Source organism: Dama dama, chromosome 18 (assembly GCF_033118175.1).
Source record: "Dama dama isolate Ldn47 chromosome 18, ASM3311817v1, whole genome shotgun sequence".
In the NCBI taxonomy this organism is placed as follows: Eukaryota; Metazoa; Chordata; class Mammalia; order Artiodactyla; family Cervidae; genus Dama; species Dama dama.
This window is the reverse complement of record NC_083698.1, coordinates 98,456,322-98,480,732: the sequence shown is the minus strand read 5'-3', so window position 1 is coordinate 98,480,732 and position 24,411 is coordinate 98,456,322. Positions and strand designations below refer to the sequence as shown.

The 24,411-nt window shown below is 48.2% G+C and overlaps 1 protein-coding gene and 1 long non-coding RNA gene across 2 annotated transcripts in view; one reads left to right on the top strand and one right to left on the bottom strand.

The window, feature by feature from the left end:
- TBXAS1 (thromboxane A synthase 1) overlaps positions 1-24,411 on the bottom strand; it is a 161,589-nt gene that overhangs the window by 12,189 nt on the left and 124,989 nt on the right. The gene's annotated exons all lie outside the window — the stretch shown is intronic.
- Positions 278-23,961, top strand: LOC133072543 (uncharacterized). The gene is made up of 2 exons (XR_009696761.1): positions 278-482; positions 21,939-23,961. It is a non-coding gene; the product is annotated as an uncharacterized LOC133072543 (long non-coding RNA).

The following is a 24,411-nucleotide window of genomic DNA, read 5'->3' as shown; positions in this document are numbered from 1 at the left end:
AACCTGGCACACCCCCTCATCTTCATTCCAATCTTGAGTTTGGTTTATCTTTATTTCTTCTGGCCCATGAGTCACAAAATACTGGTTATATAATTTCAGTGGTTCTGCATGTGAGTTAAATGCTCCGATATTACCATTTAAAAGTGGCATTGCATGATCCAGAGATGAGTGGTAAAATTCACACTGATAATTTAAAATTTAGAGTTTTCTTTACTTAGACTGGTGTCAAATAGAAAATAAAAAACACTGTGATAATTTGAGAGATGGGAAAAGAAAGGAAGAGCCTTTCTATGTACTGTTAATGGCACTTTCCCTTGCTTTTCTCCACTTGGCATCAGGTTGGACAAATTACATAGTCAGCCCTGCAGGCCACAGTTGACTGGCTCACGAGTGGGGCTCTGACGTGAAAGCATCAGACTGGACATTTGGACCTAGGCAGAAGGAGAAGGAGTTTTTCTCCAGCAGCTGGAACCTGAACACAGGTGAGTCGTGATCTGTTGGTGGCCATGTTCCACCTTGTGGACTAATGAGCAGTAAACACGTTTGCCATGAGAAAGAAGCAAAGAATTAGATGTGCGGAGAATCAGAGGCAGAGGACAGAGTCCATTTCCTGTGTCCCGTTTGCCAACTGCTCCTGGCATGAGCTCTGCGGGTGGCGTCTCAGGACCCTTCCAGCAAGTTCTAATTTTTGACCTAACTTACTGACAGCCGAATTCTGTTATCTGCAACCAAGGGAGTCTTAACAAATGCAGACATGTAAAAAGCCAGGACAGAACAGTGGTACTGTTCACCCAAATGTAGAACTGTATCTCAAAAAAGAAAAGGAAACCAGATCTAGGAGTAGCATCCCTAACAAGTCCATAGTATTGGTTCCTCAAACAAAAGTGTCTGGCCGGAAGCTGTCAGCACTTGGAAGGGAACTTTTTAAGGTAGGCCAAGGGTAATTTGTATTGTGACGTCAAGTCTTCATTTATTCTTTTCCCCGTTGAGCCTTTTTTTTTTTAAATCACTACTTCTTAACCATGGACTCAAGATGCATACCAACATCAGCGCGTTGGCCCAGCAGTTCTTGATGGGCTTGAGCGTTAGATGCGGCCAAGGGGGCTTTTAGCATATAAGAATGCTTGATCCCTGGTCCCTCAGGGGTTTGACTGTTGGTCCAGGGTGGGGCCTGGATGCTGGTTTTGTGCAGCCAATGGAGGTGAAACCGCTGCAGACTATGTCTGACCTGCCCTAGTGATCTTTTCTGCATGGATGTACGGATGTGGTTGAGGGGGATGCTCAGGTCTCAACGTTTTAACCAAACCCAGGCGAGGCAGTCCCCACCCACCCACTCAGATGCCCTTTCACCCCTTAGAACCCGGTTATCCCCACCTCCTGGGTTAAGTTCTTTGAGGAAAATCTGGGCCAGCATCGAGGGCAGAGGTGTCCTGAGTCAACCCGGCCAGCAGAGGGCAGCAAGTGTATGGCAAATGGGGACTCCCCGGGCGGGAACCTGCGCTTCTGCTCAGAGTCAAACTGAATCCAAAAGGACCTCGGCAATCTTGAATCCAAAGTCTTCACAATAGAGATGAAAAACGTGAGACGATGTCTGGGATTTAAAAACCAAAAAAGAAAATGGCAGAGTAGGGAAGGGCGGGGGAACCAGAGTGGCCACCGTTGACACTTGTTAAAGCTGAGTGATGGGTACACAGGGGTTCACCCAGCTATTCTGCCAACTTACGTTTTCCTTCATAAGAAATTAAGGTACTAGATAGAAATTTAAACAACAATAGAGCATGGAACAGCCTATGTAAAGACTCTGAGATGCGTGAAAGAATCCGAAATGGTTGTGTTAGGCTGGCTGAGTGGGAGAGGGGCTGTTCTGGGATGTCTTGGAGGCTGGAGAGCAGAGCTCTGGGCACAGGAGACAGAAGGGCCTCTGTGCAGGGCACCCGGGGCTGGGGCAGACATGAATGAAATGCAGCAGGCATGGGTCGTGGTGGGGGAAATGAAATGGAAGAGGTGGCATGCTTTTCTTTGCCATCTAGAAAAATAAACACATTAAAAAAAATGGGGGTGGGGGCCTTCCCTGGTGGTCCAGTGGCTAAGACTCCACGCTCCCAATGCAGGGGGCCCAGGTTCAATCCCTGGTCAGGGAACTAGGTCCCACATGTTGCAACTAAGACCCTGGGCAGCCAAATAAATAAATATTTTTTAAAATGAGGGTGGGAGTAGAATTTATTTGAAGTAAAAGAGAAAGAAAAGAAAGTTTAGTCAAGGAAGTGCATTTCCTTGGAAGAAAAGGTTGGTGGGCTCGGCCCAGATGTTTAAATAGAAGCAGAGGCCTTGCTGGCAAGAGCCTGGGGAGCTGGGGCTGAGATTTGCACTGGTTGGCCCTGGACTGTACCCCTGGGCGTGCTGAGACTCTCTGTCTGTGCTGGCAAGGGCCGAGGGGGTCTGCTTGGCCTGGAGTGTTGGGGGACTTGCGGGGAGTGGGATCTGAGCAGAGTATTTCAAGGCAGGAAGCACTTCAAGCATCTGAGTTTCCAAGGGATAATGTTAAAATTGGATCCCCAAGGGTACCCACTCCCCCCAAAGCCTATAGCACAGGCCAGGCTACCAGAATTAAGAGTTGGGAGAGCCCTTACAATCTGCCTCTCACCCCACGAGGATGCCCCTACAGCCTCTCTGGCTGGCCTGGGCCAGGCCTCAGGGTGGTCACCATGTCCCGCCAGGGGTTTTGTCCTGCATCCATTGCCCAGTAGCCCTGGCCTTGGGCCAGTCACCAAGGCAACATCAACAGGTCCCTTGGTCTCTGAGTTCCAGGTCATGATGTTTCCCCACCCATCTCTTGGAGCAGAGCCAACGAGATGGTAGAGGTGAAAAGTCTCTGGAAACTAAGGTACTGAACAGGCAGACAGGACTTCTGTTTAAATGTAATATTCAGAGGCCAGGAGCACGTTTCGTCATGAGGCCCTCTGTTCTCCATGTTGAACTACCCTGGAAGGATGTGTCAAAAAGGAAAGCCATTCTACAATCTTACAGAATCCAGTTCAGCTGGCACCAGTTCTGCAAAACAAGTAACTGTACTCTTAGACGGGCTTCCCAGGTGGCTCAGTGGTAAAGAACCCGCCTGCCAATGCAGGAGACGTAAGAGACATGGGTTCGATCTCTGGGTTGGGAAAACCCCTGGAGGAGGGCATGGCAACCCACTCCAGTATGCCAGCTTGGAGAATCCCATGGACAGAGGAGCCTGGAGGGCTACAGGCCATAGGGTTGCAAAGAGTCAGACATGACTGAAGGGGCTTAGCATACACGCACATACTCTTAGATGGTTGAAAATAAATATTAAATATTTACTAACATTTAATATTGGGAAATATTGATTAAATCTTAAATATCGGGGGAAAATAGAAGCAAAAAGGGAATGGAGTCTTTGCCTTATGGTATGCACTCTCAATCCAGAGTTCTTTCATTTTCAGAGAGATGTTTTCATCTATATTTGATTTTTCAATGGGCAATAACTGCTAATTTTATGTCTAAATCGCCCAGTCTCTTGGTCTTTCTATCATTTAGTTTAGGCTCGCAAACTGATATTTAAATGCGGTAGCTAAATTTGATAGGTGGCACAGTGGTGAAGAATCTACCTGTCAAAGCAAGAGAGGCAAGAAATGTGAGTTCAATCCGTGGGTCGAGAAGATCCCTGGAGGAGGAAATGGCAACCCATTCCAGTATTCTTGCCTGGGAAATCCCATGGACAGAGGAGCCTGGCAGGCTACAGTCCATGGGGTCACAAAGTATCAGACATGACTGAGCACACACAAGGGAACTCTATGGGAAACTCTATTGATAAATAATTTTAAGTGGGAAATACTATCCTTGCCTATTAACCTTACTTTGTTACATTTGGATTTTTGTGTACCATTTTCTCTGCAAGTTACACACACTCTCTCTGAGTCACTCATACCTACATGTACACCTCACTCTGGGTGTGTGGTGATACCATGTGGAGTAGAATGATAAAAAGAAAATTAAAATGTCATTGCTTTCAAAAAGATTTTTCCTGGAGGTTCAGGGATCTAATAGAAAAATTAGTCTTTTCTTATTTTTCTAAAGGAAATAGAAGTGGGGGAGGTCTTGATTTTGTTCCTCCCAAGAAGTACCAGCATCAGATGGTTTTGCCAAATGCTCACACACATGCAGCAGATTTGGTGTTGCACATAGCGAATGGGGTCAGGTTAGCCCCCACCCGCTAGAAGCTGGGACCCTGGCGTCCCATAAGATAAGGCCTAGGGAGGTCAAGCCTAGAGACAGAAGGGACAACAGAGACCCGGGAAGACTCAAGGTTTCCATTTGTGCTCATTCTCTAGGGAACATGGACCATAAGATGGAATCCTCCCAGGGAAAGGGTGGCAACTCTCACTTTGCCCTTTTGCCCCCTGACCTGGAAGAAAAACCGTAGTCCCCTGGCGGCCAGTCTCCAGGCAGAGCGCTGAGTCCGCAGGGCGAGGCTGAGCCCAGGCCTGGGTTCCTCATGACCCACTTAAACTGGGGCGCTGGGGTTCTTCTGGCTCTGACTGTTCAACTTTGACATCCATAGATGTTCGGAGGGAGTTGTTTCAGGCCTGGAGCAAGAAGTAATGGGGGGAAAGCTGTTGGGGGTGGGGGTGGGGTTCTTCTACAAGGCTGGCTTGCCTCCCTAATACCCAGACAGTCCTGCATATGCTAATCTAAAGAATTTGGCAGGTTTAGGAGTAGACGAGCCTCCTACCTTAGAAAAGGTAATTAGGAGGGTGTGTGTGGCATCTATTTATATCCGTTTTAAAAGGAATGAGACAGCCCCATCTCACATAAACACAGGGATTATTCCAGGTGCTCTTGTACACTGAGGCCTCGGCCATTAAGGGATTAGATGAGGAGATGTAATGAAAGACCATAAACCAGCCTGCCTGTGCACCCCCCACACACACATACCCCTCCACCATGTCAGCCCTCCCCGCTGACTGCCCTAGGTTCAGCTTTATTGATGGTCCTGACAATCTGCAGGAATTCTGTCTGCAGTGCTCTATTATGACAATAATAGTACTCTTCTGCAGTACTCTACTGCCTTCTGAAGAATTTTTATATCCCTTACATCATTTGGTCCTCACAACTGCACTGTGGAGCAGGTAGGGCATTTTGTTTCCTATTTTGTAGATGAAAAAAAAAAGACTCAGAGAGGTTAGTGGCTTGTTCAAGGTCACACAGCTAGCACATGGCAGAGAACTAAACGCAGATCTTCAGATTCCAAGGATTTTACCATCAAGCGTTGCCACCCTCCCACTCTCCTTTCATCCTCTCTCTCCCCTCCCCTCCTTCCTCCCTTACTTTCCTTTGTATACTTTTTGGAAGAATAACATGCACACAGGAAAGTATTCAATATAATGCAAACAAAAGCATACTGCTTACTGAATTTTCACAAAGTAAGCGCACCTGCGTCACCAGCATTCAGATCAGGATGCAAAACAGTTCCAGCACTCCCAAGTACCTCAGTGACCCCTTCCCATCACAGCTCCCCCCAGAAAAAGTAACCATCATCCTGATCTCTAAAACAAGAGGTTATCTTGTCTTTCTTAAAACTTTACGTAAATGGAACATCCAGAACCTCAGCTTTTGCGCCTGCTTTCTTGTGTTCACTGTTGTGTGTTTGAGACTCACTGGTGGTATGATGTGGAGTTGTGTGTCCATTCCATATCTGTTCATCCTTCCAGCTGTGGGTGGACATTTGCATTGTCCCCAGTTTGGGGGCCATCATGAAGAAAGCGGGACACTCTTGTATGTAGCTTTTGGTGAACGTAGGTCACGGTTCTGTTGGCTATGAACCTAGGGGTGGAATTGCTGGGTCACGGGATGTGTGTGGTCAGCTTTAGCAGATACTGTGAACAGTTTGCAGGCTGGTTGTGTGTACTGGCTACATTTTAACGGTGAATCAGTTGAAGGGCAGTCTGTTGACACCCCCCATCCCATCCCCTCTCTTTACTGTCACTGTGGGTTTCTGCCTTCTTCCCTCTGCCTACCCCTTCAGTACCCTGGAATGTAACCACTATCTCTATTTCAGGAAAGGGTTGAGGGGAAAAAATAGCATATTATTTTGGGAGCTGAGTTATTTATTCCTAGAGTGTATATGGGGACCGCGTAGGGGGAGGAACAAATAAGACACATCTAATTACCTAATTTTAAAATCATCTCAGTTATCAGACGCAAGCCCTCATAAGCATAAAACACATTCCCAGATCAACCAGATTCAAGTTTTTGAATTATCTGCTGTGCTGTAATATTTAGGATTCGGTTCTCTCCATTAGCAGGGATTGTCCACAGTTGATTATAGGTGATGTTTAAAGAAATAACCCCCTTAGTAAATGATAGTTAAATACCCAGCCTGTTTTCTCTGCCCTTGCGGAGGGAGTTATGGCATTAATTTGCAGAGAAATTTTTTTTTTTGTTCATTCTCTCCTCAGATAGACATTGAGTACCTGACCTGCACTTAGCAGAGTGTTGGGGGCGGGGGTACAGTCCCATACCTACCACTTACTATATGTTCAGGAAACGGTCTACTTGTTCAAAGATTTGTTATTTTGGTACTAGGGAGCCACTAAAGGTGTTTGATGCGTAGAGGTGACACACGGAAGATGTTATTTTATGACCTGACAATGACATGTGGGGATAGTTGGAAGTGTTGGGGGGATGAGGCAATAAAACAGGAGACTGTGCCAGAGTCCAGGCAGAGATGATGAGCTCTGAGGACAGTGTCAGCTGTCAGAACAGGAAACGGGGTAGAAACAGGAGGAATGTTAGCAGTGACTCCCCCTCTTGGTTGTTCTCAGCTGATGCCCAGCCCCAGTTAGAAACATTCCACTTTAATTGGTCTGGACTGGGCACAGGAGTTAATATGGTTTTAAAAGCTCCCAGGGTAATTCTCAGAGTCACTGGTGCAAAGGATGACTAGCCGGGCAGGCGAGTCTCTGGATATAAGGGGTCAGGGAACCAAGAGATAAATGTGATTTTCAGATTTCATCCTGGGGTGGCTGAAAAAAAAAAAATGAGGGAACTGGGATGGCTCTGGCTGGAGCTGCCTCTTGCAGGAAGATCTTGGCCTTGGTAGGGTGGCGTTGGGGGCCCCAGCAGGGAATGGTGTGCAGTTCAACCCACAGCGTGTGCACAGGTCCGCTGGTATGGAGGGAGAAGAGAAAAGCAGATGCCGTGGACTGACGTGTAGCCGAGGACTGAAATGTGAGGACTGTCCAGGGGAAGATGGCAGAGGGGTTGGAAAGGCCATTGGGCCGTCATCTGGGGAGAAAGGTGAGGCCAGAGTCAGCGTCTACGAGGCTGAGGGGTGGGCAGGGAGAGAGGTGGGGCCAGGACGAGTAAAGTGGATCGACTCGCTTCAGTGAGGCACACTGGGAGAACTCAGGAGAACCACCGGGAGACGGGAGGGCACGGTCACCTGTCTGAGTGGCAGGCGTGTGACAGAAAGGACATGCCGCTCCTACTGTGACCGAGGAGGGAACCAAGCCCAGTGGTAAGTCCCAGAGAGAAAAAATTATGCCTCAGCATACACAGAGGGATTTTCAAATGACTAGAAGTTAACAATAAAGCAGCCACGCTCTGTGCCCGCTGGAGATGTTGAGAAGCTATTACTGAGCATCAGAAAAGGTCGCTCTAGGATATTTATGGCTCCCTCATCAAGGAGGTGGAAGGCTCCATGGTCCTCCCCCATCTGGGATGATCTGATGCATCACGACTGCGCCCTCGCCTGCCCAGGGATGGCCTGCGACGTCATGTCGGGTCACTCGGGCAAATGTCCCGTCAAGGTGGGGAGGGGTCAGCTTGCCCTGTTTATCCCCCTGGCCCAGCCCCCAGCATCCCATCGTTCATTCCTGTGTGCATCTTGGTTGCTAATTCAGGCTGAAAGCAGAGCCCAGGTCACTTACTGTTTGGGGAAATGGTAAACAAAGATAAGAGCTTTAAGCGCTGGAATTTACTCTTCATCCACTTGGCCTAAAAGCAACTGCATGTTAAATTTAGAAGGCTGCTTCCAGACCCCTCCCTGCCCTCCTGTTTCCTGCCGCCTCTTTCCCGCCCATGCTTAGAACATGGTCTTGCTGACCGTGGAATCTGAAATGTATTTGTAAAGCCCAGGAGTCTTGCGAGGCTGACCTGCCTGGATGTTTATAAAATATATCAGCTGAGGGCCTGGGAGAGGGGGCTCCTATCCTCGGGTAGCGGGCTCTGCTCCCCACCCCGCCAGCGGACATCTCAACCCAGATGTTCACCCAAACATCCTCCCCAGGTGAGGCCTGGGGCTGCTGCCTCACACTGTCAGGAGGTGAGGTGCTCCCCCACTTAGGGAAGAAGCCACGTTTTCAGCAGACCACCTTACGATTTATTTACAAAGGTCTCCCTCACGCCTGGGAATCTATAATTGAACAGGTCTCTTTTCTATGTAGGTTAAACCCCTTTGCAAGCAACTCCAAGAATCTGTAGAAATCCTTTTGTGGGCCTGGAATTCCGCTGTATTGAATATTGTTGGAAATAAATGAGCCATTGTCTGGGCTGAGAATTTTCTGGTTAGATAGAGATCGCCACTGTGATGCGATTTATTGTCGCAGGACTTTTTTTTCCCCCAGCTCATTTTAAATTCTCTGTTGCCTGCTCAGTCCATTTTCACAGTTCAGGATGTAAGTGGGAAAAGCTAGGCTGGAGCTATAAAAAAAAAAAAAAAGAAAAGCAAAAGAAAAAAAAAATCTCTTTTCCTAAGAACGATGTCCAAAGGTCCAAGTGGCATCTGGTACCAGACTGTAAAAAATGCTGGAAGTGAGGCTTATCTGGTGGCCAGTTCAGGGGAAAGGAGAGTCACCCAGTACTCTCAGCTGGCACGTGACTGGGAAGAAAGAACAGAGACTAAGAAGCAACAAGAGTTCAATCTTTCTGTTGTTCCAATGAGTGGCCCCAGCCCAGAGAGCTGAGGGCACTTGCCCTCACTTTTGCCCACCCAGAAATTCTCACTTATTATTCTTTAAAAAGATCTACTAGACCAGCTCAGCTTTAATATAAACCCAACCCTAGTTAAGTGTAAGTTTTGAAGGGACAAAAAAGTCTAAAGAGCAATTTACTGTTTTTCGCTTGTTTTGTTTATTTGTGTAATAATCAACTCCTGAGGGCTTCCCTGTTGGCTCTGATGGTAAAGAATCTGCCTGCAATGTGGGAGACCCAGGTTCCATTCCTGGGTTGGGAAGATCCCCTGGAGAAGGGAATGGCTACCCACACCAGTATTCTTGCCTGGAGAATCCTATGGACAGAGGAGCCTGGGGGCCTACAGTCTTTGGGGTCACAGAAAGTCAGACACGACTGAACAACTAACATTTTGACCCCAATTAACTCCTGAGATTTTGAAATTTATGAGCGGCAGGCAGAATTATAAACAGGAAGAGCAGATATGTGGAATTCATCAGACATAGCTGGAAGACAGCCGGCAAGTTATTAAGCCATGTCAACATTCAATTTGCTCATCTGTAAAATGGGGAGAAACCACATCTTGAAGGTTGCAGTGAGGATTCCTCATGAGTGCCCTGTAGGGTTTTTTTCTTAAGAAGTTTTGGGTTTGTAACTCTCCTGATTTGGTACATGAGCAACCCTATGAGTGGTAGCTGCGAGCCTGGGGTCATCTCAGGAGACATGGAAACAGCTGTGCTGATGAGAATTAAGAAATTAGCTGGGGGCAGTAGGGGAGAGGCTGGTGAGAAGTCCCCATTCCTCTCATCAGAGGAGGCTGGAAGATACACCCTAGAAGATGCAGCAGGGGCTACAGCCGAGCTGCAGCTGATCCTTGGAAACCCCCCTCTCAACTCTTGCCTTTGCCAAGCTCCAAGCCGAGGGCCTCCCCATCATCTCGACAGGTTCTCAGAAGACCCCACTTTTCTCAGGAGGAGTTGGGCTTTCTGGAGCTCAGGTAGCTTGCCCCGAGTCACACAGCCAGTCCCTGGGGGAGCTGGAGTTTCCTGAGGACCATCTTACCACCTCCTCATCTCTTCCACCTGAGGCGAGCTTAGCTGTATCCCCTTTTCTGCGCTGGTGGCTTTTAGTGAAAAGGCTCCCTAGCCTGGTAGCTCAGCTGGCATATCTGCCTGCAATGCAGGAAACCCTGGTTCGATTCCTGGGCTGGGAAGATCCCCTGGAAAAGGGAAGGGCTACCAACTCCAGTTTTCTTGGGGTTCCCTGGTGGCTCAGCGGGTAAATAATCCACCTGCAATGCAGGAGACCTGGGTTTGATCCCTGGGTTGGGAAGATCCCTGGAGAAGGGAAGGGCTACCAACTCCAGTATTCTGACCTAGAGAATTCCATGGACTGCATTGTCCATGGGGTCACAAAAAGTTGGACACGACTGAGCAACTTTCATTTTACTCCCTTGCCAAGAATGTCCTTGATAAGGGCCAAGCATATGAAAATTGGTCCCAGAATAATAGCTGACACAAGTGTCCTCACTACTGTGGGCCCAGGTACACAAAAACACATTCCTCTCCTTTACTGGGAGCTGGAGGTGTAGGTTTGGATAAATAAGAATGAGGTCCATAGGAAGGATTTTTTTTTTTTTCTTTTAAATTGAATTAGGGGTGGGAGGAGACTTACTAAATCACAGATGGCATGTGCTTACAGCCTTGAGAGCTGATTGCTCTTCAGAGAAGCTGAGACCAAGGCATTCGTGCTTCAGCTCTGGTCCGCTGGGTGCAGGCTGGGGCCCCAGGTGGAGGGGGGCTGCAGAGACCAGACGGCCAGGCTCCTGCCAGCTGGCCTGCAGGTGGTCCCCTCCTACCTCCTGCACCCAGCCTCTCAGGAGGGGCCTGGAAGATCCACCCCCTCTATCCACATTACAGATGTGGAGGGCTCACCCCTCCGGGGTGGGCATGGGAGGAGATGACAGCTACTCCACGCCATCCTCCGCCCTTCATGTGCCCCACCATGCCTGCAGGAGGGAGAGAAGGTCACAGAATGGCTTCCCCAAAATGAGAGCCATGCGCTCCATCTCATGAAATTGGGGGTAGGGGGTGGGGGACGCGCGGCATCTCACAGAAGGACTCCCAGCCCACGCTCCTTGCCTCCCCTTGGAGGCATCCAAGGAAGGCTTGGGTTAGGAGCCCCCCACCGGACTCCACTCTGCCAGCAGAGCTGCCCAGGCCCAGGGGGACTTCCACCCTTCCCCACTCTGACCTCACACTTGTCAATCCGGTTTTGGTTTTCTTACCTCTGATATTGGGCCATCCTTTTCATGTGGAACAAACCCCAGAAGGGTGACTGTGGCCACAAGATGGCAAATCAACCCTCCCTATTCCTCCTCCCGTGAAAACAAGATTCTGTTGAATGTGTTCCTATGTTTCTGCTTTTATTTTTAGTATTAATTTAGGGAAATTTCTAATAAGATCTCTTAAGGAATTTCCCCGGTCCTGCAAGGGTCCCCCTGAGCCACCTCTGGGGTCCCCTTGATGCTTATAAAGTGCTGCTTCCATGCCCTGACCATCTTCCTCTGGGCTGGCTGTCACCTCGTGCCTGCTGTGTATCCTGCAGGGTCCCGGGGGTGGGGCGGAGATGGGCAGCGCTCTGTCCCTGGAGGCAGAGAAGCCCAGGGGACACCTGGGTGCCAAGGGAGGGGAGCGTGGGTGCCCTGAGAACTTGGAGGGGCCATCCTAGGGGCCACGGAACCTGCCCGGGGTGGGGGTTGGGGAGTCAGAACGACGGGGATGGTGCGGTTTCTTTAGCAGCCGTTTCCAAACAGCTTTTCTGTTCTTTCACACAGAAACAATAAAAGCACTTAAGCAAGGTTTTGGAACCAAATTGAAACGCGTTCCATCACAGCCGCACCATTTATTGCCGTTTTACTGGAGTGCGTGCTCTCTGTGGCTCACGCCTCTGCCTCACGCCAGCCACGTCTCAGCCGCTAGCTGGTTGCGTGGCGCGTGTTAATTACGGCAATTTGTTTTGGCCGTGGATCTGAAGGAATTGTTTCTTTTGTCTTCCGTGCCTGCTGCCTCGTGTCAGACAGCCTCCATCAGCCTCATGGCCTGACTGCCTTTGCCCCTGCACGGGCAGTGAGGTTTCTCAAGGGGGACTTAACCTCAGGGTGGGGGCAGGCTGGCGTCCCTCCGAGGGGCAGTGTCACACCAGGAGGCCCCAAAAGAGATGGGACCAACTGGCTGGAGCGGTTTTGCCGGATCATAGGTACAGAGGGCACTGGGGCCAAGACAGCTGTAGGCTAGGTGGGGTCAGGGCAGGGATGGACCCTTGGACACCCGGGGGACAGAGAAGCTGCCCTGAGAGGGTGGGCACAGGGGAGCTGGGCAAGGCCGTTTACATCTCCCTTGATGGGGTGATGGCAGAGCGGCCCCCGGGAGCTCCTGGGCCAAGATCCTCACAGCCTGGCAGCCCCAGGGGGTCAGGACCAGAGGTGGTGGGATGCCCTCGAAGCAGACAAAGGAGGCTGGGCTCCCTGGAGGACACCATGAGGGCTGTGTGCCTCATGGTGATGGGTCTGGGGGCCAGCTGCTGCCTCCAGCTCCCTCCTCTCAAGGTCGCCACTTGCTCCGGCAGGCCCAGGCTGCTGGAGGCTCTTCTGCTGGAGCTGGTGAATCTGCCCATAAATGCCGGACCCATGTGTGCGTTTATGAGGAGGAGAGGTGGCCTGGGCAAAGCGCTCCCCCAGACCCCTGGAAGCCAGCTGTGCCCTCGCAGCTGGTCCGTCTCCCCCCTGGAGCCAAGGCCCTGAGGAGGGCAGGGAAGTGGGGAGATGTGGAGAAAATGTTGGGGAGGGAGACGGGAGACCAGCACAAAGTCCTGCAGCTTCACCCAGCATTCCTGACCCAGTTCTGGGGGTGGGCACAGGGTGAGTTTCAGCAGATCACTTCACTGAGCTGTTATATAAAATATATATATATTTGGTTGCATTGGGTCTCAGTTGCGGCTCCAGGGATCCCTAGTTGTGTCATGTGGGACCCAGCTTCCCAACCAGGAGTAGAACCCAGGGCGCCTGCGTAGGGAGCGCAGAGCCCCAGCCACTGGACCACCAGGGGAGTCCCACTGAGCTGAGAAAACTGAGGCTCAGGGGGGTCTATGCGGAAAGTCAGTAGGCAGAGAGGGGATGGAGCCTGGCAGAAAGAGGGGCTCGTAGGGCTTATTGACTCAGATGGTAAAGAATCTGCCTACAATGCAGGAGACCTTGGTTCAATCCCTGGGTCAAGAAGATCCCCTGGAGAAGGGAATGGCAACCCACTCCAGTATTCTTGCTGGAGAATCCCAGGGACAGAGGAGCCTGGCAGGCTACAGTCCACAGGGTTGCAGAGAGTCAGACACGACTGAGCGACTCAACTTTCACTTTCATAGGGCCCACTGAAGGACCCGTCTACTCAATTCCAGAGGCCATGATAAGGCCGAGTAAAGACAAACAGGAACAAGAATCTCTGCTCTATGTTATGAGGCAGCCTGGGTGGAGGGGAGTTTGGGGGAGAAGGGATACGTGTATATGCACAGCTGAGCATATACACCTTCACCGTTCATTTGAAACTATCACAACATTGTTAACTGGCTATCCCCCAACACAAAAAGTTTTAAACAAAAATACGCACACACAAAAAAGACAAACAGGAAAGGCAGGCTTTTTCCTTCCTTATTCAGCAGGGCGTTGGAGGAGGAGTAGGAGCAGCAGGGATCAGGGGTGGATGCTTCAGAAGCGGGGACAGAAACCCAGAAGGAGCGCACGAGGGGGCAGCTGGGAGAATCCAGGAAGAGGGAGGACCTGGGCGCATCCTGAGTGTCCCCAAACCCAGGCCAGGAGCAGACGGGGCCACACAGAGACCTCCTAGTCCCCTGGGTGCCGGCAGGGTGCTCGACTGGTGAGGCCCCGTCTCACCTCTCTGCTCCCAGGAAGGGAGAGGAAGCCGCAGAGAATTTCTCGGGCACCTGCTCTCACGTGTTAGATCTGGTGAGTCCTTGTCTTATTGCTTTCCTTTGACTCGACCTTTAAGCGCTCTGAGCATCTCAGGAGGCACCGGGCCCACAGGCAGCTGTTGCTCTTCCAAGACTCTTGAGAAGTCTTCTCAAAGAACAAGGGGCCAAAGGGGCCACCCCTGAGGATCATGGCCAGACCAGTGAGTATATTTGCAAATTTACTGAAAATAGCACGGTGCCCAGCTGTTCTTAATTTCTGCTAAGGGCTTGGCAGGAGGAAATGGACTTAAATCTAGCCAGAGGAGGGGCACCCTCGGGAACTTCTCAAGGCTTGTGGACCCCGCTAAGGAGCCATCAACTTCCCCAGAAATTGTTCTTGTATCTGTTTGCTTGGCCCAGCCTACAGGATGCCATGAGCACTGCCCCAGTGAAAAAAAGAGAGTCCTTTCCAAAAACCTAGTCGATCGGGAAGCAGAGTTGGATTTCTGGTTTGGGAGTTGAACTGTGTAAAACTGGGAAGATCTGCCTGATGGAAAAGCACCATTCCTTTATGAATGCCCCTACCCTCGGAGCTCCAGGGGGGCCTGTGATCCAGAGAATCTTCTAGGTCAAGGCAAAAACTGCCCTGGTCAACCTGCTCCGATCTTTGGGACCCTCAGGTTACTTATTTTCCTAGTGACTTTTTAAAATGACAACTCAAAAAAATAGGGCAACAGTGACATGGATTTAAAGTCAAAATGCCTTAGAACTCATTTCAGAAAGCTCTTACTGTCCCTGTGGGTTACCTTTCTGATGAGTAAACTTAGTGGAAGGGTCGTGTTATAATCAAACATGTGTTTTATAATTAGGTGACTGTTTTAGGCTCAGAGGCCCTGAAAACTGACTTATGGCAAGTGAAACCGGGAAGCACAGGGTGAGGCTTTATATGTATGTAGCCAGGGAAGGAGCCTTTGGTCCTGGGGTCCCTGTGAGAATAATGGCCCAATGAATTGAAAAGCATGAAATACGGTCTAAAGAAAATGCATCCAGTCTCTGGCCCAGGTTATCAGAACTGTTGGTCAGCCTTCAGGGCCAGTAACTCTGGCCCCTTACTCAGTCTGTGTGGATTTGAAACTAGCTTCCGTTGGGGGATGGAAGTGAGACCTGGGTTCTGGACTCCCTCAGGCCTCTGGGCTCTGCTATGGAAAGAGCATCACAGCGGTTCACCCTGGGATCACTGGGGACCCTGAGATGTCCCGGAGGGAAGCCTTGAGAGAGACCCAAGCTCAAGGCTGTACATGTAACCTCCCGGGGCACTGGTCAAGCCCACCGCTTCTGGAACATGGTAGAAAGTCTAGCCCTGTGCAGAGAGCCTGAGGAATTCTTCTAGGCTCTGCCCCCTGTTTCCCACTTTAAACTTCCACCCTGGGAGAAGGTCATGCAGCACTTAGACGCACACAGGAGTCACTCTGCCCAAGCCTGAGTTGGCGTCTCACCACTATCCAGCGGTGCAGCCATGGGCAGCTTAACTGTCAGCCCCAGTTTCCCACGGGTAAAACAGGGACAGAACTAGCTCTCCTCCGTCAAGTCACAGTCGGCCAAGAGCCTGGCTCATGGATAGCACTTAACATGGCCTGAGCTGCCAGGACCGGGGAGTGTTGGTTGCCATGGCAGCTGTAGCCTTATAGGGCCTCCCCAGATCCATCCAGGCTGGTCCCCTCAGTTCCGCCCCTCGGCCACTGGGTTCAGACTGGCCACATCTCTGGTAGGCCTGACCAGCTCTTTAACTTGGTTTCTCCCTGAAGATGATCCTAGAATGACTGCTCAGGTCTCACACCTCCCTGGAGACCAGGCTGAGAACAGGATGGGGCCCTGGGTGCTTCCCCAGCCTCAGGTCTAGGACCCTGACTGTCTGGGACACAAGACAGAAGCAGATGGAGTTCATCAGAGTCTAGAGGAAGGATTCTCCTGCCCTTCCCTCAGGGTCCTCTGGGTGCCCCGGTCCTGTGCTACAGGGGGGCTGCTATAGTGCGTCCCTCCCTACATGGTGCTCCTAGCCCAGTGTAGGAGCCGTCAATCCCGTCGATAAGTGCAAAACCACAACGGAGCTAAGGGTTTTGAAGAAAAGATCCGAGGAGGGTAAAATGTGTGATTGTTTGCCCTGCTTCATGTGAGGGCTTCCCAGGTGGTGCTAGTGGTAAAAACCCACCTGCCAATGCAGGACACATAAGACACGTGGGTTTGATCCCTGGGTTAGGAAGATCCCCCGGAGGAAGGCATGGCAACTCTCTCCAAGTATTCTTCCTTGGAGAATCCCCATGGACAGAGGAGCCTGGTGGGCTACAGTCTGTAGGATCACAAAGCACCAGACACAGCTGAAGCGACTGAGCATGCAGAATGCTTGAAAGAGTTAACTTTGGGGAGCAAATGAAAGGAGTTATGTTTTTCATCCAGGGTATTTTAAACTTACAGGACTTACTACACTACAGGGTTACAATGATTGAGATAGATTTTGATAAATTCAGGGGAGGTAACTAGGTGGTCAGTTATTAATGCGGCCACTGTGGCCCTGGGAAACAGCTGCCACCACTCCAGCTGTGTCACCCCCGAGAGGGACAGAGTCAGTTAGGCTGGAGGGGGCCTCAGGTAGGCAGGGGGCTTGAAACCTTGCCACATGGGAAAGAGGGCAGAAGCCAGAGGGGCTGTAGTCTCCAACTTTTAAAAAGGCTGTTCTATGTGGTCCCAGAGTGTGAAGCCATGGTCGGAAGCTATAGGAAAAGGGATCAATGGTCTTGTCCAGCCATGTGACATGAGAGAGGGGATCCTGCATTCCTGGAGCAAGTGGCTGGAGGATCAGTCTCCAGCAGGGCCTGATGTGGTGTCTGGGACCAACCAGTGATCTCTGGAATCCTTCCAAGTCCAAGTGGAAAATAGTGTCTTGGCAACTGGGGTATTGAAAGAGTGAGTTTTGTTGGGATAGAATGAGGACAGAAATGTTCTGAGCTGAAAGTGGTAGTGGGGGGTGGGGGCAGTCAGAGGAACCATGCAGTGAGGGACCTGGGAGTGGCAGGGGTGGGGAGCAGATGCTGAGACTCTGGGTGGAGTAGCAGCATGGCTGTGGGGTGGGAAAGAACACTCAGAGGAGACATGTGACAACTTAGGGTTTCTGAGGCTTCCATGTTGGCTTAGCAGGTAAAGAATCTGCCTGCAATGCAGGAGACATGGGAGATGCAGATTTGATCCCTGGGTTGGGATGATCCCCTGGAGGGTAAAATGGCAACCCACTGCAGTATTCTTGCCTGGAGAATCCCATGGACAGGGGAGCCTGGTGGGCTACAGTCCATAGGGTCACAAAGAGTCAGACACGACTGAGCACCTGAGCACGCACACAGGCAGGGTTTCTGAAACAATCCGTAAGATGCGGATAATGGGAAGATTTGAAACAACAGCAAAATAGAAATGAGTGTTTCTGGAGAGCCCCTAGGTGCCAGGCTCTGTGCTGAGCACTTACATGTTATCTCACTTAATCAGATACGATTTTTATCCCCTTTTACAGCTGAGGAGACAGGTTTAGGGTCACATGGCTGCTTTGTGGGCTCTGCCTGGCTTTGAGACAGAGAGTCTGACCTGGAGCCTGTGTTCTTAGCTGTCAGCCTGGCTCCATCCAGGATGGGTGAAAATCAGTCGGTGAAAGGGCCATGGGACTTGCTGAATGTTGTCTGTGGGTCTTTTGCACCTCCCTGGAGGGATGGCTGAGGCTCCCTGCCCTGAGCCCTGTGGGGTTGCCCAGAACTACCTTCTCCACTGGCAGCTCAAGATGAGCCAAATGGCAAGCTCATTCCATGGGATGGGAGAGCGCCAGGCTGACTTCCTGTGTAAATTGACTGACTACTGAGCTAACAAAAATATTGGAAGGAGCCCCTGAATTTGAATTCTGCAAGCCAAGATGCACTCTTGCACAGTTGCAAGAGGAGGAATGGGAACAGTGCTTCAGAGACCATGCATTTCCCTGGAATTTGTCTACTATAACTAGGAAAAAAAATGTGTGGGGTGGGTGGCCATGGAGAGGATCTAGAGGATAGTAAACTGAATAAGATGCGAAAACTTCTGTATGGACTTTCAATGTCTAGACTTAGCATGTGAGAAAAATATGCAATATATATTGGACATCTCTTTGATGTCTTTTTCCTGCCAGTTTGCAGGCGTCTTAGCAGACCCCCATGTCCTGATGACAGAGTGTAAGAGTCAGAGCAAGAAAACTTGAGCTCTGTATTTGCTATGTTACTTTGAGCAAGATACTTAACCTTGCTGAGACAATGTTGTCTCAACTTCATAAAAGAGAGTCTATCAACTTCATAGATTAGGGAGAACAAATGCCAACAATTAATAGTTAATGTTTTCTCTACACCTCTGCCGTGCTTCCCTCATAACTCAGTAGGTAAAGAATCTACCTGCAGTGCAGGAGACCCGGGTTCGAGTCCTGGGTTGGGAAGATCCTCTGGAGAAGGAAACGGTAACCCACTCCAGTATTCTTGCCTGAAGAATCCCGTGGACAGAGGAGCCTGGCTGGCTACAGTCCCTGGGGTCACAAGAGTCTGACACAACTTAGCGACTAAACCACACACTACACATCTCTGGCAGTGCCAGTCCTGGGGGTGGGGGTGCCAGGGAAGACTCACTGAAAAGAGGTCCTGAGACATTTTTCTCACTAGACAAGGCTGGGGTCGGTGGGGGAGGAGGGCAGTAAGATGCTAAAGATCAAAGGGTAAGTACCAAGATGAATTAGTTTATATGTCGATATAAGTCAGATGGATGTCACAAGCAATGATGTAGTCAGTTTAGATCAGAGATTGATATAAATTTTGGGAATTTTAGAAGAACCTGAAGTCATAACAAAATGGTATAGATGTAATATAATTAGAGAAAATAAAACCAAAAAAATGTGGCTCTCAGAATGTGGTTTATAACCTGGAGATCAGGAAAATGAGTGCTAGAAAGTGTGATAGAATGAAAGCAAAACACAGAGGCTTGGGAGGTGGCAGACCCAAGTTTCATGCCTGGGCTTCTCCCATGGCTCAGCAATAAAAGAATCAGCCTGAAATGCTGGAGACATAGGTTGGATCCCTGGGTCGGGAAGATCCCCGAGAGAAGGGCATGGCAACCCACTCCAGTATACTTGCCTAGAGAATCCCATGGATAGAGGAGCCTGGCGGACTACAGTCCATGGGGCCACAAAGAGTCAGACACAACTGAAGTGACTGAGCACACACCCATAAGCTTCATTCCTTGTTTGGCCACAAATCAGTGAAATGACTTGGAAGGTCTCTTAATTGATCTGACATGTTTCCTCATTGTAAAGCGAAGTTTTTAATCTCCTCATTCACTTTCCTGAGCTGTCACCACCTAACCCAGTGTTTTTCAAAATGTGGGCTATGATCCTTTAGGGAATTATGAATTCAATTTAGAGGATTAAGACCAGAATTTTAAAAAATGAAATAGAATAGAAGACAGAGTCTATCACACAGAGAAAACTGCTTTTGTGCATGTTCAGTCGTGTCTGACTCTTTATGACACCGTGGACTACAGCTCACTAGGCTCCTCTGTCTATGGGATTGTCCCAGCAAGAACACTAGGGTTAGGTTGCCATTTCCTCCTCCAGGAGATCTTCCCAACCCAGGGATTGAACCCAGGGCTCCTGCATTGGCAGGCAGGTTCTTTACCATTGAGCCACCTGGGTATACCAGAAGACTACTTATTGCTTCATAAAAGTTCTAAGTGACAAAGCTATGTGTGTGTTGGGATGAATTATAAATTATATTTCCATGGACTTCCCTGGTGGTCCAATAACTAAGATACTGTGCGCCCATTGCAGGGGGCCCAGGTTCAACCTTTGGTTAGGGACCTAGGTCCCACATGTTACAATTATGAGTTTGCATGCTGCAACTAAGACCTGGTACAGTCAAGTAAATAAATAAATATTTCTTAAAATTTAACACATTTATCTTAAAAAATAAAATAAATTATATTTCTTATGATGGGTTGTGGTCAAAAAAGTTTGAAAAACATAGCATGAACACCCCCAGTGCTGCCAGAAAAGCAAAGGTGTCTGCCTACCTCAGTTTCGCCCTTTGCACTGGCTCTTCGATAACCTGATCCTTTTGAATCTGCATGAAGATACCAAGGGCCCATAGATTCCTCCATAACAGCCCCCTTTCCCCTGCCAGCAAGGAGCCAATGGAGGCCAAGGTGTTCATGAAGCAAGAATAGAGGTACCAGATTTATCAAATAAAAATACAAGCATCTAATTAAATGTGAATTTCAGATCTATGATGAATCATATTTTAATATAAGTATGTCCCAAATACTGTATGAAACAGACTCATACTAAAAAATGAATCATTGTTTATCAGAAATTTAAATTTAACCAGACACCTGTATTTTATCCAGCAACCCTAAGTAAGTAATAAATAAAAGGCAAACAGGAGAGAAAGTTGCAAAAGAGTAAGATTTTTAAGTGCCCCAAACTACAAAACTTTGTGCTTTAATATGCTCATAAATTAACAGCTGTATTGTATTATGCAAATTTATGTGAAGTTATTCACTATCTGTCATCACGCTCCAATAAAAATTGTATATATGACATTTAGAGAAAAATGACATCTTCTGATAAGAGTATTGCACTGCATTTCAGTGGCACTGATTACCTTTGGCTTGCCTGAATGCTGCAGCCACAAACTCACAGAGCCAGGGTCTTTGTGAGTGACTCACTGAATTACTTATAGTGTGTCTAGAATCCTTGAGAACAATCCCAGTGAGTGGCCAGTGGTTCTTTTCCCTCCATTTTAATGCCTTTCAGAAGAAAACATAATTTGGTGGTGAAATAACAGGCAAGAAGACCCCTGCCTGTCATCTAGAAGTTGACAGTTTCCCACCAATAAACTGCCAGGCTTCCCAGGTGGTGCAGTGGTAAAGAATCCACCTGCCAATGCAGGAGACACAAGAGACAAGGGTTCAACCCCTGGGTGGGGAAGATCCCCTGGAGTGGGAAATGGCGACCACTCCAGTATTTTTGCCTGGAAAATCCCATGGACAGAGGAACTTTGTGGGCTACAGTCCATGGGGTCGCAAAAAGTCAGATGCGACTGAACATGCACATGCACCAGTAAACACTGTGCATTATGAAGGTTAGCTTGACTGGACAAGCAAGGCAGGAAAATTTTTTTCATTTTTAATCTCTGCCTTCATGTTTCTTGGTGATTATACACAGAGAGGGAAAAAAGTGATTTCTGCTGTTTCCTTTCTATAGCATTGCTGCAGAAATGGCCACCAGTTGGCTAATTTAATATTCAGAGCATAATAGATATGCCTTATCTTTAGGCTGATTTGCTGGATTTTTTACCTGATGATCATCATCCTCTTGGAGGCTCCTTGTATACCACCAGTTTTTTTTTTAAACATTTATAATTTTTTTTTTAAAATGTGGAATAATATTTGTGGATGAGTTGCCTGTGTCTGTTCTGGAAAGGAGGGGTAAAATCTTGTTAACGGTACATTACAACCCCCAAAGGGGTCCTGACAGCAGAAGCTTAAAGGAGAACAAGGGAGCCAGATGGCCTTAAGGAATCTTTGAAGATTGCCAGGCCAGGCTTGGAAGGCAGGCTGTTTGCAGCAGAAATTACAGGAGGAAGGCAGGTAATGCCTATACAATTTAAAAACGATTCTTTGTTCATTCAGTTTCCCTGGTGGCTCAGATGGTAAAGAATCTGCCTGCAAATAAATAAATAAATAAAATAAAATAAAGAATCTGCCTGTAATGCAGGAGACCCGGGTTTGATCCCTGGGTCAGAAAGATCCCCTGGAGAAGGGAATGGCAACCCACTCCAATATTCTTGCCTGGAGAATCTGATAGACAGAGGAGCCTGGCAGGCTATGGTCTGTGAAGTCACAAAGAGTCAGACACGACTGAGCAACTAATACTTTCACTTTTCGCTTCTTTGTTCATCCAGAAGAGAAAATACAGATGCTGAGGAAGGACTCAAAGTGGCGTTCTGGGGTTGTGCCGTTCTCACTCCCCCACTGCAAATGCCAACTCTCTCTGCCCCAGCGGTGGGGGTAGGGACAAAGGTGCATCATCCATCTACACTCTGTGCTAGGAGAGGAGGACAGGCTATTAGAATGCACTGAGAAATGAGGACAGGCCTGGGAGTTCGAAACCTCACCCAAATAGCATGGGTAGTTTCCTAATTTCCTTTATTCCAGTTTCCTCATCTGCAAAATAAAGGGACTTTAGGTTGAATGATTTCTGTGTTTTTTTCCAAGTTAGGTTTCATTCATTCATTCAACTAGCATTGAATACCTACAATGTGCCCAGAGGTAAGGACCAAGAGGACCCCACACTCAGGGTGTCAACAGCTGAGCTTGTCCAGGGGCCAACAAGCAGAAGCATGTCATTCCGCCTAAGAAAATGAGAGGAGGAGGAGGAAGGGGAGGATGTATGAAATTCCTTCTAAGGTTGCTGACTCCTGACTTTCTGAAAATGACTAAGGAAGACAAGTTCTAAGGGGAAAATCTGTTGCTTTTCTGATCACTGGTTTTCCCAGTTGATGAGGGAGAGGCCTCTAATGACCTAACCTGGACAACCAGGATGTGCTGATTTCTAGAAATTTCTGTTCATGACGGAGCACCTGAAGAGATGGATTAAACCCATAGGCCACTTCTCACTTCAACTGATTCACATGGACATTAATGACCTCTTCAGAAGAAAGTTGATTGCATCTCCAAGGCTTTCAAGTTGTAGGAAAAAGATTTGGAGGCATGGGTGATGTTTTCATCCTTATTCCAGTTGTTGAAAAGGAAAGTAAGTATGGACATGTAACAGGATATTCTTTAAAAAAAATTATTTTCATATTTTTATTTTATTTATTTTTAAAAAGCTGGCTTAAAACCCAATATTCAGAAAACTAACATCATGGTATCTGGTCCCATCACTTCATGGCAAATAGATGGGGAGAAAATGGAAACAGTGACAAACTTTATTTTCTTATGCTCCAAAATTGCAGCAGAATGTGACTGCAGCCATGAAATTAAAAGACACTTGCTCCTTGGAAGAAAAGCTATGACAAACCTAGCCAGTGTATTAAAAAGCAGAGACATCACTTTCCCGACAAATGTCCACATAGTCAAAGCTACGGTCTTTCCAGTATTCATGTATCCTAAAGGAAATCAATCCTGAATATTCACTGGAGGACTGATGCTGAAGCTCCAATACTTTGGCCACCTTATGTGAAGAGATGACTCATTGGAAAAGACCCTGATGCTGAGAAAAATTGAAGGTGGGAGGAGAAGGGGATGATAGAGGATAAGATGGTTGGATGGCATCACCAACTCAATGGACATGAGTTTGAGCAAACTCCGGGAGACAGTGAAGGACAGGGAAGCCTGGTGTGCTGCAGTCCATGGAATCACAAAGAACTGGACATGACTGAGCAACTGAACAACTATTTGTTTATTTGGCTGTGTCAAGTTCTAGTTGCTACCTATAGGACCTTAATTCCCAGACCAAGGATCAAACCTTTGTCCCCTGGATTGCGAGATGGATTCTAAACCACTGGACCGCAAGGGAAATTCATGGATACTCTTTTGATGCCAACAGGGGATAGGGATTTTTTTTTGCTAGATTATGGCCTGTGTCACCAGAAATCTCATGGCACCTAAGGAGGATGTTTGTCAGGATATTCACAGACATTAAGTGGGCTTGAAGCTAAAATTTGAGGGACAGGAAGAAAAACTCTACTAGACATGGTGATAAATGACAAGCCTGACACATGACTTATTCCCAAAGGAAGAATCTGTCTCTCTGAAACTCAAGGGACAGAATGATAGAGGGATTCATTATATAGTAGATTTTACATGGAAAAAAATTTTTTTACATGGAAATATCAATAGAATTTTATTTTAAGACACCCAAGGGCAGATGAGGAGATTGTAAATTGGTCAAATGTTAAGTAAAAAGAAATTGTATTTCTTGGCTTATGGTTTTTTTTTCCCCTTTCTTTTGCTATGGATTTTTATGTTGTTTGATCTGTTTATTTGTTGTTGAAGTAAATTGATATATTTGTTGTTTTTATGGTAAAGACCAACACATCTTGACTTACTAGGATTTCTTAGGTTCTCAAAGCCAAAGATTCAAGTAAAAAAGGCATTTATTCTGATAATATCCTTAGGTACTTGGCAGAGGACAGGGAGGGAATGCCCAAGAAAGGATGACTTTGGGGATTCCCGAACACCCTGACAGAGACCCCACTGTTATGATGCTAGTAAAATGGTCACAGATATGTCCCAAAGCTGTGCTAAACCACTCTGGCCAACGATCTGCTCTCATAGAACAATCTCCTGCAGACCAGGTGGTCATTCTCAAGACAGCACGGAAAAACTCTGAGCCTGTGTATCTGAGTTCAAATCTGGATTCTGCTTCCACTT